At 40.1% G+C, this 16,640-nt stretch overlaps 1 long non-coding RNA gene across 1 annotated transcript; it reads left to right on the forward strand.

Moving 5' to 3' along the window:
• On the forward strand, nucleotides 1-2,326 carry LOC112846414 (uncharacterized). The gene is made up of 2 exons (XR_003219348.1): nucleotides 1-468; nucleotides 701-2,326. It is a non-coding gene; the product is annotated as an uncharacterized LOC112846414 (long non-coding RNA).
• Nucleotides 2,327-16,640: the final 14,314 nt, after the last annotated feature.

The raw sequence follows: 16,640 nt of genomic DNA on the forward strand, positions 1-16,640 counted from the left end.
ATTATTCGGGCATGCAGTATAAAGAAAAAGAAAAGTTTATGGTTATAAAAAATGGTTAAAATATAAATAGTTGATAAAAGGTTTAAAAATCATATACTTGGGTACCAATGTATTTCATTTACAGTTAGAGTCCAATAAATAAAAGGGTTTCATGATTTAGAGTTCATGTACTGTGCAGAAGCAATATGTTTGGGTGTAACCTAAGTTTGTTTACCCATCTAATGTCAGTTATCTTAATGTTGTATTGCCATTGGTTGTTGTGCTGACGAGCCAGTCAATGTCACTCTTCTCTGTTATGGGGGCGGGACGAGTGGTAAAGGTTTGTGTGAATCTGTGGGAGCGGACACAGAAGCTAAGTCCGAAGAGAGAGATGTCGTAAGGCAAACGTGGTGTGGATTTTGCATCTAAGTGTATCATTGAGGTCGACTACCCGTGGTCCTGATATTACTTATTTGTGATCTGCAAGAGGTAAATGAGACTGTGTGCCTTGACATTTGTACTGTAACTATTCGTTATAGTTGTAAAATGGCGTGATATGTGATGCTAACTAGCGGCTTGCTAATTAGCGCAGCTTACCGCGTTATGTGCTGTGATACCATGCTGTATGTTTAGCTCTGTGATTTTCAGTCAAAGCATGCTAATGCTAAATCGTTATGTGATAGCATTTGGTATTGTAGCTCAAGTGTTTTAATATGTCTAGAAGCCGAAGGACGCTCTGGAAGGCGAGGGAGAGAGAGGTTTCTGCCCGGATGGACCCTGCTGTTTTCTTGCCCCTGACTGTCTTCGCTACTGGTGAACTAACTGCTAACTGCCCGTTTCTGATTGCCCCACTAACAAACTCATTGGACTCGTGAGTACTAACTGGAACTAAAGTGCACGTATTTTGTTTATTGCTCAGTTTGAGTGAAGCGGCCATCAGTTTTAGGCCTCACCGCACCCGAACTTCGAATCAGGCCTGCAACAAGCACTGTGCTACAGGTGTAGTGTGGACAGGTTAAAGTGTGTGTGTGTGTGTGTGTGTGTGTGTGTGGGCCCACGGTTACAAATCTGGTTTAAATTGAGTAAGTGTGTAGTTGTAATCAAAGTTATTTACAAAGGTTGAAATTCATCCCTTTTCAAGGTGTGAGCTGTTGTAACTGAAATAACACTTGGCTCCTAAGAAAGTTATTTTGTTTTTGAAAATCTTTTATTTATAACCCATGTAGTCACATTTACCGTGGTTTTCTTTGTTTATTTGACTTCAATTCATTTCATTTTATAAAAGTAAGTGTTTATTTTATTTATTTCTATGTTGTCTAAATAAATACCCAGTGAGGGATTTAAATTTGTGTAAAATACAGTTGTGGTGGTCCTTATTAATTAATTTAGAGGGTATCGGATATCATTATTAATAGCACTACGAACCCAGGCCCAGTCTCATTGTACTAAATACTCTAGCTTTACCATAGCTACGTGGGACCTGGGTTACAAATATAAAAGCTATTCCTCAAGATTCCTAGCGCTTAAAAGGACTTTTAAGGCGAGATCTGCTAAGAGCAGGGAAGAGGACCTTTAGTGGCTTAAGAGTTCCCCTAAGCAGCTGCACAAAATGGCCAACAGAAGAGGCAGGAGAGATACCTTTATGTTCTTTCACCAACTGGGCCAGCAACAAACCTTGCTCCTCAGTCCAGTTCGGCTTGCAAGTCCTTTTTTTTTTCTCCATTTTCTGTGTTTGTAGGATATTTGTTAACAAGCCTTTATAAATAGACCAGCCAGCAATCACAGACATTGATAAAAGCTGAGCCGTGTTACCCTCGTTAAGACCACACTGGACTTGTAACATTGTGATTTCTACTTCATTAGCCCCTTGAGATAGGCCATCTTGTTTTCAATGGGGTCCATATGGGAGTGAAAGTACAAAATATGCCAGCTAGGATATTAATATGAGCAAATAAGACACAAATCATTATTTGAACAGGGTGTAATGGGTTTAAGTTTTCACATATTTTAGATTCTAATGTTAGGCTAAAACCCCTACAGCTTACTATTCATTTTCCAGATATTTTTTTGAATGTGAAATATTATTTACAATTACAGTCAGCATAAGATTAGAGTGTATAATTATGTTTATTGATTTGAGGGTACATCCTTTGCTCATTCTCACCAAAAGCACATTTCCATCAAACTTGTAGGATCAACCAATCACGGCTTTTGAAATGATGACTCATACCTAGCAATGGGGTCAACCACACCTCCTCACTAAGATAGGATTTTCCATCCATTCCTTGCTCAGAGTTCACTGAAAATGTTCTGGAATCACTTCTAAGCTAAAACTCCTGGCAAGGAATTTTTAGGTTAAGTTGGGAGGATTCTCCTGATGTTTTACAGCATACACGCTCATACACAGGCTGCTGAGGCATTTCTAACCAACAACATGTTGCACCATATTGCTGTTTTTGTAAAAATACACACAGTCACATTCAGGTCTATAGTGGACGCTCAGAGGACCAGAGAGGCCTTGTTACCGCAAACGAGGAGCAGAAACATCAACATCATCTTTAAACCGTCCCGTTACAGCTGATCCTCACCGAACCACCGACAGCTCCCACACAGATCCGTTACTCTGCTGAAGGAGGGGCAGAAAGTCTCCTCCCTGTTGGACAGGAAACACTGACAGGGGGCGTTTCCCAGCGCCAAGCAGCTGTTTTATTCTCTTTATTAACAAACACAATAAACAATGATGTCATTAATCTGTCTACATTAACAAATGAGAGACCACAACAGAGGGAGAAATAACAACTCTTCCCAGCTTTCTGGTTTTTGAATCTGCCCTGGTTTGAATGTAACGCTCGTTTTTTAAAACGTTGCAAATAAAAGTTTGTATGAATCTTGGTTCTTTAAATACATGGCACGTTATAAAAATTAGGCGTTGTTTATGAACTGCTTCATTAAATGTATTCCAAAAAGTGCTCAGAAAATGGAGATAACTGAATTCAAACAAGTTCATAATGTAATGATGTGTTCCTTATTTCCCCAGTAACATTAGTATGTGTAAGTATTAGAGATGGCACAATACCACTTTTTTTATGTCCGATACCGATATCATAAATTTGGATATCTGCCGATACCGATATGAATCCAATAGTGTATTTTTTAATCAATAAAACTGTTTTTTTTTAATATTTTGCTGCAGTTTATATAAGTTCATACTCAAAAAACAAACAAACACTAAAGCTATTCTGTTATACCTGTATGCAAAAACTATTTTATAGTTCAGCAATACTGAGCAATACTGACCAATCTAATAAACATAAACCTGCACCATACTCCATATTCTGGTGATTTAAAGAGTACTTAGCAGAAATATTAAGCAACCTAACTAATAGGGTTGCAAACTCCCAGCAAAAAAATAGGGAACCACCCCCCACCCTCGGATTCGTGATGCTTAATCGACATAATCAACTTTAATTTAATTTAGTGTAAAACAAATGCACCGAAATCAATTATTTTTCCACAAAAAATAAATAGAATCAATATCTTTCTTAAACAGAATTGCAGACTGCACAGGTGGTAACTTCCCAAAGGAAAAAGTACTATAGCTTACTAGGGTATATTAGACTTAACAGTTACTACATCCAGTAATGGACTTCTATACATTTTACATCAGATTAAAACTTTGGGTGTAAGATTCAGATAATTATTTATTAAAAGCTAGACATTTTAAATGAGAATAAGAAAGAAAAGTATGTCTTTGTGCCCCCCTTTCCCTGTTAATGCCCTATCGGCCCCCCTGGCTAAACTTTGCTAGATCCCCCCCTGCACAGTTACCAGCCGTCAGCTACGTAGAAAAGGATCCTGGAGTAGAAAGTAATATTAAATAAATTCTAACGACAGCTTATCAAGGTTAAACGTGCTGCTGTTGTTCAGCCGCTGGTTTCCTTGTTCTGGCGCAAAGTTGACCAAAAACAAACAAGAGAGACGGAGTCGCGACAGAAAGCCAATCAGCTGATCATTGATCAGTTTCATTATTGAAGTAGCAGCAGGAGGGAGAGAGAAGAGGCAGTCACTCCATATATCAGTTGTTAAGCTTAACGTGGGAATGCTTTACAAACATTCAGAGATAAACTTCTCTGAGATAACTTCCTCGGAGATGAAATGTCGGTTTGGTAGCGAGGCTCCAAATGCTCAACCAGATCACCGAGAGGTCTCGCACGCCACAGTCGCTCTATCGTGTGACGCACACTGCTCCGAGGTGCTGAGGTTAGGAGCTGAATTTCGCCGTGTTTTACGCAAGTTTTGTGAGGTGCTTTCGTGATACTTAATCGATTGGATTAAATTTTGTATTTCTCCCCGATATCCGATCCAGTAATTTAGGTCAGTATCAGACTGATACCGATACCTAATATCGGATCGGTCCATCTCTAGTAAGTATGTGACTAATGGGACCACCCAGCTAATAAAGGTGGCAGTACAGTCGGGGGCGGGGCTTATTATTAAAATATATTATAAACTGGTTGTCACGAGGACCGAACAGACTCCGGTACAGGCTGTAGTATCAGGTAAATGTTAACAGGTAGGAACGTTTATGCTGGGTTGTTGTGAGGGAGGGGATGAAAAAATACTAAAGGATGCTCAGCGGAGTAATGGCGTCTCGTGTGTCTGTGAGCTATCCCTCCAGTCAGATAACATTCATAACCTCAAACAACGTAACACAGACCAGCTCGTTAGAATAAAGTCAACAGTTTATTCACAGACACCAGGTGAAAGCCTTCGGAGCCCCTCTGTTGACATGGTCCAAAAAATAAAAAAAATTGTAGCCACAAAATACTACTTTGTGGACACGAAATAGGTATAATGTGCATGTAATAATATTGCATTCACAATACTTTCATTTTAATTTTTACTTAATGTCATTCACAACATATTTTAAAGATGTCAATATTTGAAATGTAAAAGATATAAAATAATTCCATGGAAAGTACCTTACAGTGTATACAAGTATGACTAGGTCATTGAATCAGTGTCTGTTGTGAGTCTCAAGTTGCCTGCAATGATATTTAAGGTCCAGCAGGTGTCAGTATGGAGTAAAACAGCAACACTGTGTCGACACCATTGGCTGTGTCCGAATTCAGGGGAAGGATGCTTAAAATGCCATATTTGGAGGCAATGACGTCACAGCTACACGACGAGGACTGTCCGAATTCAAAGAGCACTCAAAATGTGGCGACAAATGCGTCCTACTTTTCTGCGAATTTGAGGCTTAGCTGTGTCCGAATTCAGAGGAAGGATGCTTCGATGCCATATTTGGAGGCAATGACGTCACGGCGACGCGACGAAGGCTGTCCGAATTCAAAGAGTACTCAAAATGTGGCGACAAATGCGTCCTACTTTGCCCTGAATTCTAAGGATGGTCTGATGTATCCTTCATGTCCTACTATATCCCAGGATTCATTGCGGGTCATAGAGGAGATTTGTTTCTGATAACGATGGTGGTCCAAGCAGGGGAGGAAAACACTTTCAAATGTAAGTATATGAAAATCTGGTTGTACAAAAGTTAAAATGTAGTGGTCGTTTTGTTAAGCTTTGGGCATCTGCATAGACATGTTTCTTTTCTTCAAAATAACCATAAACCAGCTTGTATCGGGGGTCCCGCGATTTTTCATGTATTGCCGCTTACATACAGCTAATTTTGATTTTTTCGAATTGGTGATATGTTGTGGGGAACAAAGACCAAACGGCTTAATTTATTAAAACGAGGAGAAAATGATCACCTCTTCACTGGGGTGAAGAATTGGGTCGCTATGGCGTGGATGTACAAGAATAAATCAATTTACGCATCATATTCATATGAGTACGGTCCTATTAGCCCTCATGCTCTACAGCAGCGGTCCCCAACCTTTTTGCGCCACAGACCGGTTTATGTCAGACACGGAGTGGCCTTTAAGGTATCGCGGATAAATACAACCACATAAAATGATCCGACCAAGACAAAAACTGGTATTTTGTAAATATAATAATAAACATGAATGTACTGTGTAATTGTGTAACTTTATTAGCAGCGTCCTCCTGAAAATGTGCCAAATTGAGAGTAACATCCTCCTCTCTGCCGCTTAATGCTCTCTGGTTGCTATGGTAACGTGTAAATATTTCTTTCAAAATAAGACACACAACTACAACAAGGGAAAGACTCAGGGAAACCGAGTTAACGATAAAACCCCTGAAAACCATAAATTTCACACCGGAGCCTTAACTCTCGTGGCAAACGTGGCGTACCAAACGACTCATGGATGGCTGCTGTACAGAACCTGTGATGTCCAGACGGTGTTCCTCTGGTGTGCTGCTGTGAAAACCTTTGGATTTAGGAATTAACATAGTTGCCATGGTTTCCTTTCTTCTCTTATTTGTTGTGTGTGATCAGGACAATTCTGGAGAAGATGGACCTGCAGGGGAAAGTCACCCCCTTGCAGGCCAGAAGACATGAGATAAGTTTAAAGAATACAAAGTATGTTCCCAAATGAGTTATGTATTGAAAAATTTATTTATTTGAATATATTTTTTACATTGTTATGTGTGTTGCATTAGTTTAAAGGTTTTATGTTATAAATAAATTGATTCAAACAAACAGTAATTGTCACTGAACTCAATTTGATTTACAGGCATTTTTAACATGTATGAACATAAGGCTAACTTTGAACAATATTACTTGGATATTTATTTGATAGCAATAAAATAAATAACAATAACAATTAAACAAGAATATTTCAAATACACAGTATGTAAAGATGGAAAAACAATATTTTCAGTTGTTCACACAGGATTAACCTGAGTGACCTGTTCCTGGACCGTTTCTTTAACAACTGTAATAGATGGCAGGAAGTCTCTGGCAGTGTTGCTGAAGCTGCCCGAGGACGATCAGACATGGATGGATGGGCTGCTGCAACTGAGACCTGCGGTTTGTCTTTTCTGGTCGGCGAGTGGAGAATCACACAGGGTGGTCTGCAAAGAGCTTTAGGATGCTTCCTCCCACTGTCCACTGCATCGTCCATCCACAGGGTTTGCAGGGCTCCCTCATGGCTGCCACACCACTAAGATGTTTACAGAAATATGCAAGATTCTATACGTTTCAAAGATATTTAGTTTATTTTATATGATACAGTACATGTGTGAGAATGACCGATGTTGTGGCAAAAAATGATCGTCTGCCAAAAAATGATTTCCGGTTTTTGCCCTAAACTGATTGCTCGTATTTAACCTGCTATGAATAACTTGTTGGTCTATAATACGTGAAACATGTTAAATATGTCCCTCATTAATGATATCAAGTCACCTGCCACCAGCAACATTCCTGTAACAAGGTAGAAGCTGCAATCAGTTTTTGGCAGTGACTTTTATATATCCTTTATTCATCCAGTTAAAAAAAAAATCTTATTGACATTAGAAATTTATTTTTTAACACAGGACAGCAGACAGCACAATATATATAACAATTGTACCTACATTATAACCAGAGTTATAAAGCTTCTTGAACGACAGGTAATTACTGTATATATAAAACCCCTCAGTAAACAATGTTCATCGAAGTCTATTTAGCAATATACATAAAGATATTACACATATTACACATGGAAACATTGGAAATCAGTTTTGGCAGGCGAACACTTTTTTGGCACAACGCCAGCAATATTTCAATTATCCGTGTAATTAGCTAAGTAATTCCTAAACGCGTGTAGATTAAAGGAAATGATTTTACCTGGATATGATTGTCTCTGATGAGCCTAAGGTACAAAACGTGCGGGCAGCGACGATAAGGTTTTTCTAGCTCCTCGAGAAATAAAATTGTCCAAACAACGGAGCAACATTTCTGGGTCCATTTTAAAGTTTTCGCGCTGTGGCGCTAGCGTCCGGAAAAACACGCAAGTAAGGGCGGAGTTGAAGGCTAGGAGGCTGTCCACAGCCCATCTGTTATGTTGGATACTCATTGTTTGTTCAATAAAGTTTCTATGGAGAAAAAAAGGGGGCTGTCCACAGCCGCTCACTTCCTGACTACCCGTCCGTCTAAGGACACTACCTTGTGACGTAGGTAGGTAGTGTCCTTATGAGCATCCTTCCCCTGAATTCGGACACAGCCATTGACTGTAGAAAACATGGACGACGCGACAGCTCCCCAAAAATCAAGCCAAAACGTCTCTATCGCCCCCTGGTGTCTGCTGCAGTATAGGTCATAAACCCCGCCTCCTCCATGTTAGCGGATGGGACTGGGGTCAGACTAAAATAGATTTATTTTCCTCAGATATTTTTTTTCCAAAGATTCTTTCTTTGTTTTCAATAGTTCTCATCATGCTGATTGATGTCCAAGGGGTCTCCTCTCCCTTAAGTTTGATTCTAATTCCTACCGCGGTGATGTTAAATTGGTGTGTAACGTCATCATAGCAGCTTTGACTGGCAGCTGTAGTCACGGTGAAACTTGTGTATCTCTGTTCGGGAATAGCAGATAAAGCGTAGGCTCTGAGAGGAGGACCAGCGTTTACGCTACAAAAACAGGACCGACTGTTTTAACCTGACAGCCTGAGGTGTTCTTCAGTAAACTGGACTACCTGACAGAAGGACCCGAGGCCCTGCTGCACTTTTTCGGTAAGTTAAACGTGTTTGTAAGCTAATCCGTAACTACCGTCCTTAGCTAGCTCCTGAGACCCAGCTAGCTAAAATGAGCATTCAGCTGTCAGGGTTTGTTTAGCTAATCTGTGCAGGTGATTGAATTTACTAAAGAAATCAAGAGAAACGCCCTGGGCTGCTCAGTCATTAATTACTGTTACTGTACTTTTATTACAAGTATTATACTGTAAAAACAACAGGCTTCAGCTCCTGTGCAGAGCTGAATATTAAATATGTGCAAACAACAGCATGTTTTCAGTCTCTTGCCACATCTGTAAAGACAGTAACATCTTTTTTAAAAGCTTGTATTTCAGTAACTCCTCATTAATCAGGAAATATGGATTAAAGTACTGTAGTGTACTGTAATACTGAAAAAATGTAAGAGAAGAACTTCAGATCCTGAATGTGTGAGGACAGAAGAATCAGCTTTATTTCAATTTTGAGGGATAAAATTTATATCTGAGTTTGATGGTTCTGTTCTCTTTGTGATTACAGGAGCTGCCCTCAGATTCAGACCTCAGCACCACCCAGTGACAGCAGACAGATCATCCAACACGTTCATATGTTAAGTGCAAGTGCATGAACTGATGAAAACAGTGCAAAGGTTAAAGTACCACACGTGCTGTAGTGAAAGCTGCAGCTTTATTGATAAAGTTAAAGACAAAAAAACAAAAGGATTAATCACTCATGTAACTGTGTCACTATACATCAGTATTAACAGGACCTCAGTTTGGTGTTTCACAAAGCTGCTGATCTCAGACCTGCACAGCTTCCGTTTTAAACACTGATGTACTCAGCTGCATGAAGAGCATATGAGATTTTCTCTAACACAATTAAATAAAACCTGATGAAGGTCAAAGGTTGTCACTTGTATGTTGAACTACAAACTTGTCATCTGGAATTCTTTCACAGTTTTTTGCAGATAGTGTGTTATTTACCATAAAGTGATTCAGAGTTATTCATACCAGAGTAACCAGAGAGGATCATATATTTTTAAATATATAACTTTCTACAGGACTGAATATAATATCTTTATGTAAAAGTCTGGAGCCTCTGGGGAGTATCCGAGTATTTATAACATTACACAAACCAAAGGTCTCATCAAGGTCTCATTCATGAAATGCTGGGTTTATCATCTCCTGGGGCGGGCCTACGGTGGAGTGCTGAAGATTTCCCTGTGAGGGAGCTGCTGGTGAAGATCAGGAGTCCTGCTTGATCAATGCGATGAGCTTCAGTCTTCCTGGTGTTTCTTAAATGATGTCTCTCTCATTGGGTCAACAGAACATCTGGCACAGGACAGCTGTGATAAAAGAAAAGGAAGAAGTTTCTCCAAACCTCTGGACCCAGGAAACCCATCTTGGTCCTGATGGTCTCCCTCACTAGTTTCTCTCCAGGGTGAATGTAGCTGTGGATATAATATGGACTCTGTTATTAAATGAAAAGAACAATTTAGACTACACTACTGAAACCTTCTGCTGCTGTTTTTAAAGTTTCCATGTTACCAGGCTGTAGAGGGCTCTGAAGATTTAAACAGTTTTAGATCCATTACACTCACAGTCTTATGTTAAAATCTCAAAGGACAGCATTATATTTTTGATATTAACAGTAACTCTGGGCCTCTGTGGAGTGTGCAGATGATCTCATCGCTGTCTAAAAATGGATAAAAACAAACATAAGAAGTGCTGAATCCTTCAATAACATAGACTATTAAGAGTATTAGGTGTGTAGCATCGCTAACTAGCTAGCAACAAGCCTCCAACACAGTGCGTATGCTAGAGCCTAATATAGCTAACGAATTAACAACAGAGTGATTTTAGAACTATAAGATTGTCATGATCCTGGGTCTTTTGACCCAGCGTTTTAAGTTTGAGTTTATTTTGATATTCATGCTCTATTTTGAAGTTCATTAGATTATCTAGTTCATTTGTTTATTTAGATCACCCTTGTGTCTTCTACCCCTGTGTATTAGTCTCCTTTTGCCCTTATGTGTTTCATGCTGCGTGTCTTATGTCATCAAGGTTATACTGTCTTGTCTGTGGCTCATGTTCCTGTTTTATTTTGAAGGTCTGTGTCCTATGTCAGCGTAGTCAACTTTGCTTCCTTTGTCTCGTTATGTCAGATTAGTGTCTGCTGTTTCCCCATGTGGCTCCACTTCCCCTAATCACCTCCTGTGTACTTAAGTCCTCTGTTTTCAGTGTGTCATTGTCAGGTCGTCTGTGTTCATGCCACGTTTTCCATGCCGTGTTTCATATCTAGGTTTTTCTTGTTGTTTATTTAGTTCTCCCAGTTTAGGTTGATGTTAATTTACTTCAGTCTGCCCTTTCTTTGTGCCCTTTTTACCAGCCTTATTAAACGGCTCTCTTTTTGTTAACATTCAAGTTCTGTTCTCTGTTCCTTGGAGTCTGCGTTTTGGGTCCTTTTTGCACTTCATACAGTCTGCACCCGCCAGACTGTGACAAAGATGATAAGCTGTGTGTCTTTTTTTATAACAGTGACATGGTTGTATTTACCTTAATTAAAGTAGTCGTCAGACGCGGTAAACCAGCAAAAAAAACTCGAGCAGCCGGGCTACGTAAAAAGTGTAGGGGGGCGTGTTTGCGGTCACGTCCAACGGGTGTGTGGGCGGGAGCGTTACACAGTCGCTCCACCTCAAGTCACTACTGAACAGACTCGGGCTCCAAATTTGCAAGATGGCAGCCTCCACAAGTGGGATATTTTGGCTTCATTTTTGCACAATGGTAGGGCGCGGTGTCGCGTCGTCCATCTTTTCTACAGTCAATGGTCGACACAGTATCGATACAGTTTGGGGAATGTGCTGAAACTCTTCACGAGGCCTCATCTACCCATCACTAAGTGCAACGATGAAGAGAGTATAACCTGCTAGCAGAAAACCAGCAGCCTGGCACAGTTAGCTGATGATCTGACAGGAGGCTTCTTCTTCTTCATTTTGTTTTATTGGCAAACACCAACATGGTGCATTACCACCACCAACTGGTGTGGATTGTCTGACAGACGGTTGTCGTCAGTGCTGGTCCTAAATGCCGGTGACTTGATTGCAGTCAAGTGTGAAGGCTGATTGGAGTCTCCATCCGAAGGTGGAGCCCAGCATTGTCCAGTCTTACCCGGACAATGACAAAGTTGTTTTAGTCTGGTTTCTTCTATGTCTCCTGGTTTATTAGTCTTTCCTGTCTTCTGTGTAAGTCTGTCTTGTCCTCTGTTTTACTTTTGGTTACGCCTGTGCTTTCATCTCCTCAGCCTGTCATGTGCTTCATGTCTGTGTTCCACATCCTATTGTCAAGCTTGTGTTATTACGTCAGCATCTTTCCATGTTTCCTGTTTTATTTTGTTTTATTTTTTTTTGAAGAATCTGGTTTTCCATGTTCAGTGTGCTGAGTTTTACTTTTCCCAGTGGCATCATGGGTTGCATCCCAATACAGGGTCTTCAGCCTTAAAGTCCGCATTTTAAGGCAGATTACGTCACAGCGACGCAACGAAGGTTGTCCCCATTCAAAGGTTGCTTGAAATGCGGCCCTCAAATGCATCCTTCATTACCCTGAATTTTAAGGATGTGGCGGTGTAGACTTCATGGCCCAACATATCCCAGAATGCATAGCGCAACGTTGGGTGTGGATAATTTTGCTGAAAAAAAAACCAAACGGTGGAAGCGGGGCAGCCAAAGAGTAAACTTGGAAAAGTAAGTACTGAAAATTATGTCACTTATTTATGTGCGAATATTTAATAATGAAGAACATTAAAACATTACTGTTATGTGACATTAGCGATGTTTGTACTTTCAGCGTTTACTTGGCTTTAAAGCCTTTACTTTATACGCCGTTCAGTAGTTGACTTTAATCTTACAGAGAATGCGATGATTTTATGGATAATTAAAGTCAGTCATATATCCACAAACACAACAGGCTGAAAGTCAGTGATGCTGCTCGGTTTGCAGTCCTGGATATCATAGCACAAACAGGATTCACTGCACTGTTAATGTTAGCTATGTTATATTGCTGCCTCTGTTCGGTGGTGTCGAGCCAAACGGACTTTAACGTGTGTTTGAACGAGCTGACGGTTCACTCATTAAGCTGAAAGAAAGATGCTTTAATCACAGGAGTCACACATGCGTCCACTGTAACATCTGGGAACTCTTCTTGTTTAGCACTCATAATAACACAAACACTCAATGTCTGTGAAGATTTCTCAGTCATCCAGGTCATCGTAGTCTAAGAAGCTTGGAAAGAAAAGCATCTGGACTTCTTTAAGTTGCTTGAAGACGTTTCACCTCTCATCCGAGAAGCTTCTTCAAACTTAACAATGTGGTGTATGCCGTACAGTGTAGCGAGGAATGCCCAGACCTCTACATTGGAGAGACCAAACAGCCACAAGTGCATGGCACAACATCAGTGTTGGGAAGGTTACTTTTAAAATGTATTCCACTGCAGATTACAGAATACATGCCCCAAAATGTATTTTGTAACGTATTCCGTTACGTTACTCAATGAGAGCAACGTATTCTGAATTGGATTACTTAATATATTATCATGCTTTTTACAACTACATGAATGTGATTTATTACTATTACTGAAGGTCCGCGGCTATGAACCATAGTAAAGGGACCTCTGGCTAATAAGTCGGGTTCGGTGTCGGGCTGGTAGCCTAAAAATAACTTTACTTTGTTGTCTGGGTCAAGTTTGAGACAGAGAGAGGCGTTGAAAGGCTGCTCGAACGGAACCTATTGTTTCGGAGGAAAACACAAACACAGTGTACAGTTGAGTCTTAATAGCTTACTTACAACTGGGCTCGTCAGGCACTCTTCTCGGCTGCAGTGGTTATTATTATATTTATATGCTTCCAGCTCCCGTTGCTGCTCGAAGACAACTCTACTTTTCCACTCTCCTTTTTCTCCTTCCTCGCGCTCATAGACACATAAGGGTATGGCAGTCCATTCTCCCTGACTACACTGCCCATGAGGCTACATTCTTTACGGCTATGCCTGTAGCATTCTGCCTTAGCTTAGCACAACAACAACAACAACAAAAAGGTGCTCTCTCACCCAGGAAACACGCAGAGAGAGAGCGTCACACTGTAACCATGGCAACCGTAACACTGCGTCCTGGAACAACAGAACAGCTGTCAAACAAAACCCAAACAGTCCTGACCCGCGACAATATGAAACAGGGAAGTACCGCAGTGTAATCCATTTATTTCAACAAAGTAACTGTATTCTGAATACCACCTTTTTAAACGGTAACTGTAACGGAATACAGTTACTCATCATTTGTATTTTAAATACGTAACGACGGTACATGTATTCCATTACTCCCCAACACTGCACAGTATAGAAGAGCCACCTCCACGGAACAAGACTCAGCAAATATATATATAAGTAATATATCCAGCAGCTCCCATGCAGACTGCTTTTAGAAGCATCAATGAAAGAATGGACATTTCTAAAGAGCTCAGTGAACATCTGGACACCTAGTACTGTAACAGGGTCATACCGTCGAAACACTTTGGTTTGTGAATTTTTTTTAATTCTAAATGTTGTCTAAGGAGCTTGGAAAGAGCGTCTGGACTTCTTTAAGTTATTTAAGACGTTTCATCCAAGCAGCTTCCTCAGTTCTTGGGTCAAATGGTGGAGAGTGCCAGATTTAAGCCCTATGGGACTGTATCCCCCAAGAGGGACATGGACCCCCTATTGATCCTCTACCTAATCACATGAGCCAATCACATGGGTCACAATCAGCCAAGGTTTCAGGTGAGCTCATTGTGAAACCTGGCCCCACTCTATCATGTGATTTCCTGAGGTCAGTTTACACATGGCCCACATAGCACAACGAATTTGGTGGCCCAGATCAGGTTTGCCAGAGGTGGCCCACACATGGGCCAGCACAAGGCCAGTTGCAGACACACTGGTGGCCAAGTGTGCTGACAATCAAGCCAAACACCAACATCATCAAATATACAGTTGAAACCAGATATTTACATACTCTTCAGATAAAAGCACAAACACTTTTTTAATTGTCAAACATCAAATCAGACTAAATGTTTATTTTTTTAGATTGATAAATATAAAAAAACATGTTTGTTGAATATAAGAGTAAAGAGAGAAATTGTTTGTATTTCTTAATTGCAAATGGACCCAAATTGTATTCAAAATTGAGCCACACTTATAGAGGTCTACAATTCTTTTCCTGGTATTTAGGTTGATATCTCTTGATTTTCCAACGTCAAATAAACAGGCTCTGTGTTTTGGGGGTGTCTTATATGTCTGCCACCAGTTTACTCACATGGACTCTACTAACCTATCAGAAGCTTCTTCAGCTCAGAATGGAATCGTCTGGAGTTTTCTTTTTAACAATAAACTTATTGTGTATGTACTCCTACATTTGATGAAAGTGATAAAAATAGACTGCTCTGTCTCTCTTTATTCTGACATTTAACTAATTCAAAAGATATTTCAATATTTATTTATCTAAAACAAAACAAGTTTACTCTAAATTGATGTTTAACAGTAAAAAAAGAAGTGTTTTTATGTTTTCTCCATAAAGTGTATGTGTATCTGGTTTAAACTGTGAATAAACTGCTGTGTATTGAAATTCCTCTTGTTTTGCATAGAAATATACTGGACACACAGGTGATCACACACAAACTACACCCTTTTTGGCTCTTACCTCAAAGCACACTGTGCGCTGTCGATCTTACGTGCTGCACAATAATGTTTAATATTTAGTATTTACTGTCATATTCCCATAGATCATTGTGATGTTGTTTATTACTCTCGTTTTCTTCTGCTTGCTTTCTCTTTTTCTCAACAGGTGATCCAGATGATCGATATATGTATTTTTTTGTCTGCTTATTCTGTTGGTTTTTGGTTTTTTGCCCTTTTTCCCCGTCCCTCTTCCCCGCTGTTTTTCTTTCCCTCTTTCTTTCTCCCCTTTCTTTCCCCCAGTCAAGTCTGTCCCGTATTCAGCAAGTGAAAATAAAATAAACAATAAAAGGTGAATCAAATGGACCATTACGGCAAGGCTGGGATGGTCAATTTGGTAAAGTAAATCCGTTGGGCATCTTTCTTCGCCTTTAGACAATAATTCTGATGGCAAAAGAACCAAACGGGACAGGTTAAAAGAAAAAAAAAAAAAGAAAAGAAATATACTGAACAACATACAAAGCATAATATATAAAATAACATCTACCTGAGGTTTTTCTTTGAAAGAAGCTCCTTATGTCCATTGTTGTGTTCATCAGAGGTTAACAACTGAAAATATGAAATAAACACATGTAAGCTAAGACTGTCTAAAAAACAGCATTGTTGTTGTTCGGCTTTTCATTTCACCATCTGTGGATTCACTCGAAGAGCAAGTAACGTCATATGGGTCAACTAATCAGTTTGATATCAATCTTTCGTGATACACCTTCATATTTACATTATTTGTACTGTACGAATGATTTGCTTTGGTACCTGGTCGAACTTAAGCTTTCCTCTGTCTGCAGCAAACTCGCAGGCAGCAGCTTCTCCCCCCCTCGCTCACATGGGTGCTGTGCTCAGTCGCCTAGTGCCTGAGCTCGGATCCTACCAAAATTAGGGGGAATTTACGACTGTGCGCTCTGTGCTTCCAATATTGTGTGTAGTTTTTGTTTTATACAGTTGTCAGTCAGGCATCTAACTATGAAACAAATTACACTCCAAAAGACCCCATGCTTCTGAAAAAATGACCCGAGCTTAAGCCCAGTAAGCCACCCCCCGCTCCACCGATGGTTGACTCCAAATCTCCCGAAAACTATGTCGATCTGAGAAAGCAAGACCAAGACAGCGACACCAAGACCAAAGTCCGTGAAGACCAAGGCGAGATCAAAAGTGGTCTGAAACATCCAACTCTAGGGTCTTCTAAGTAAAATAGGAAAATAGGAACATAAATAGTGCCATCATTGTCAGACCTGGCCCACATCTGGTTGACATACACCCTGCCATGACACCAGTCAGTCAGAAGTGCCAGCCTGATGTCGGA

Source organism: Oreochromis niloticus, linkage group LG3 (genome assembly GCF_001858045.2).
Source record: "Oreochromis niloticus isolate F11D_XX linkage group LG3, O_niloticus_UMD_NMBU, whole genome shotgun sequence".
NCBI lineage: Eukaryota > Metazoa > Chordata > Actinopteri > Cichliformes > Cichlidae > Oreochromis > Oreochromis niloticus.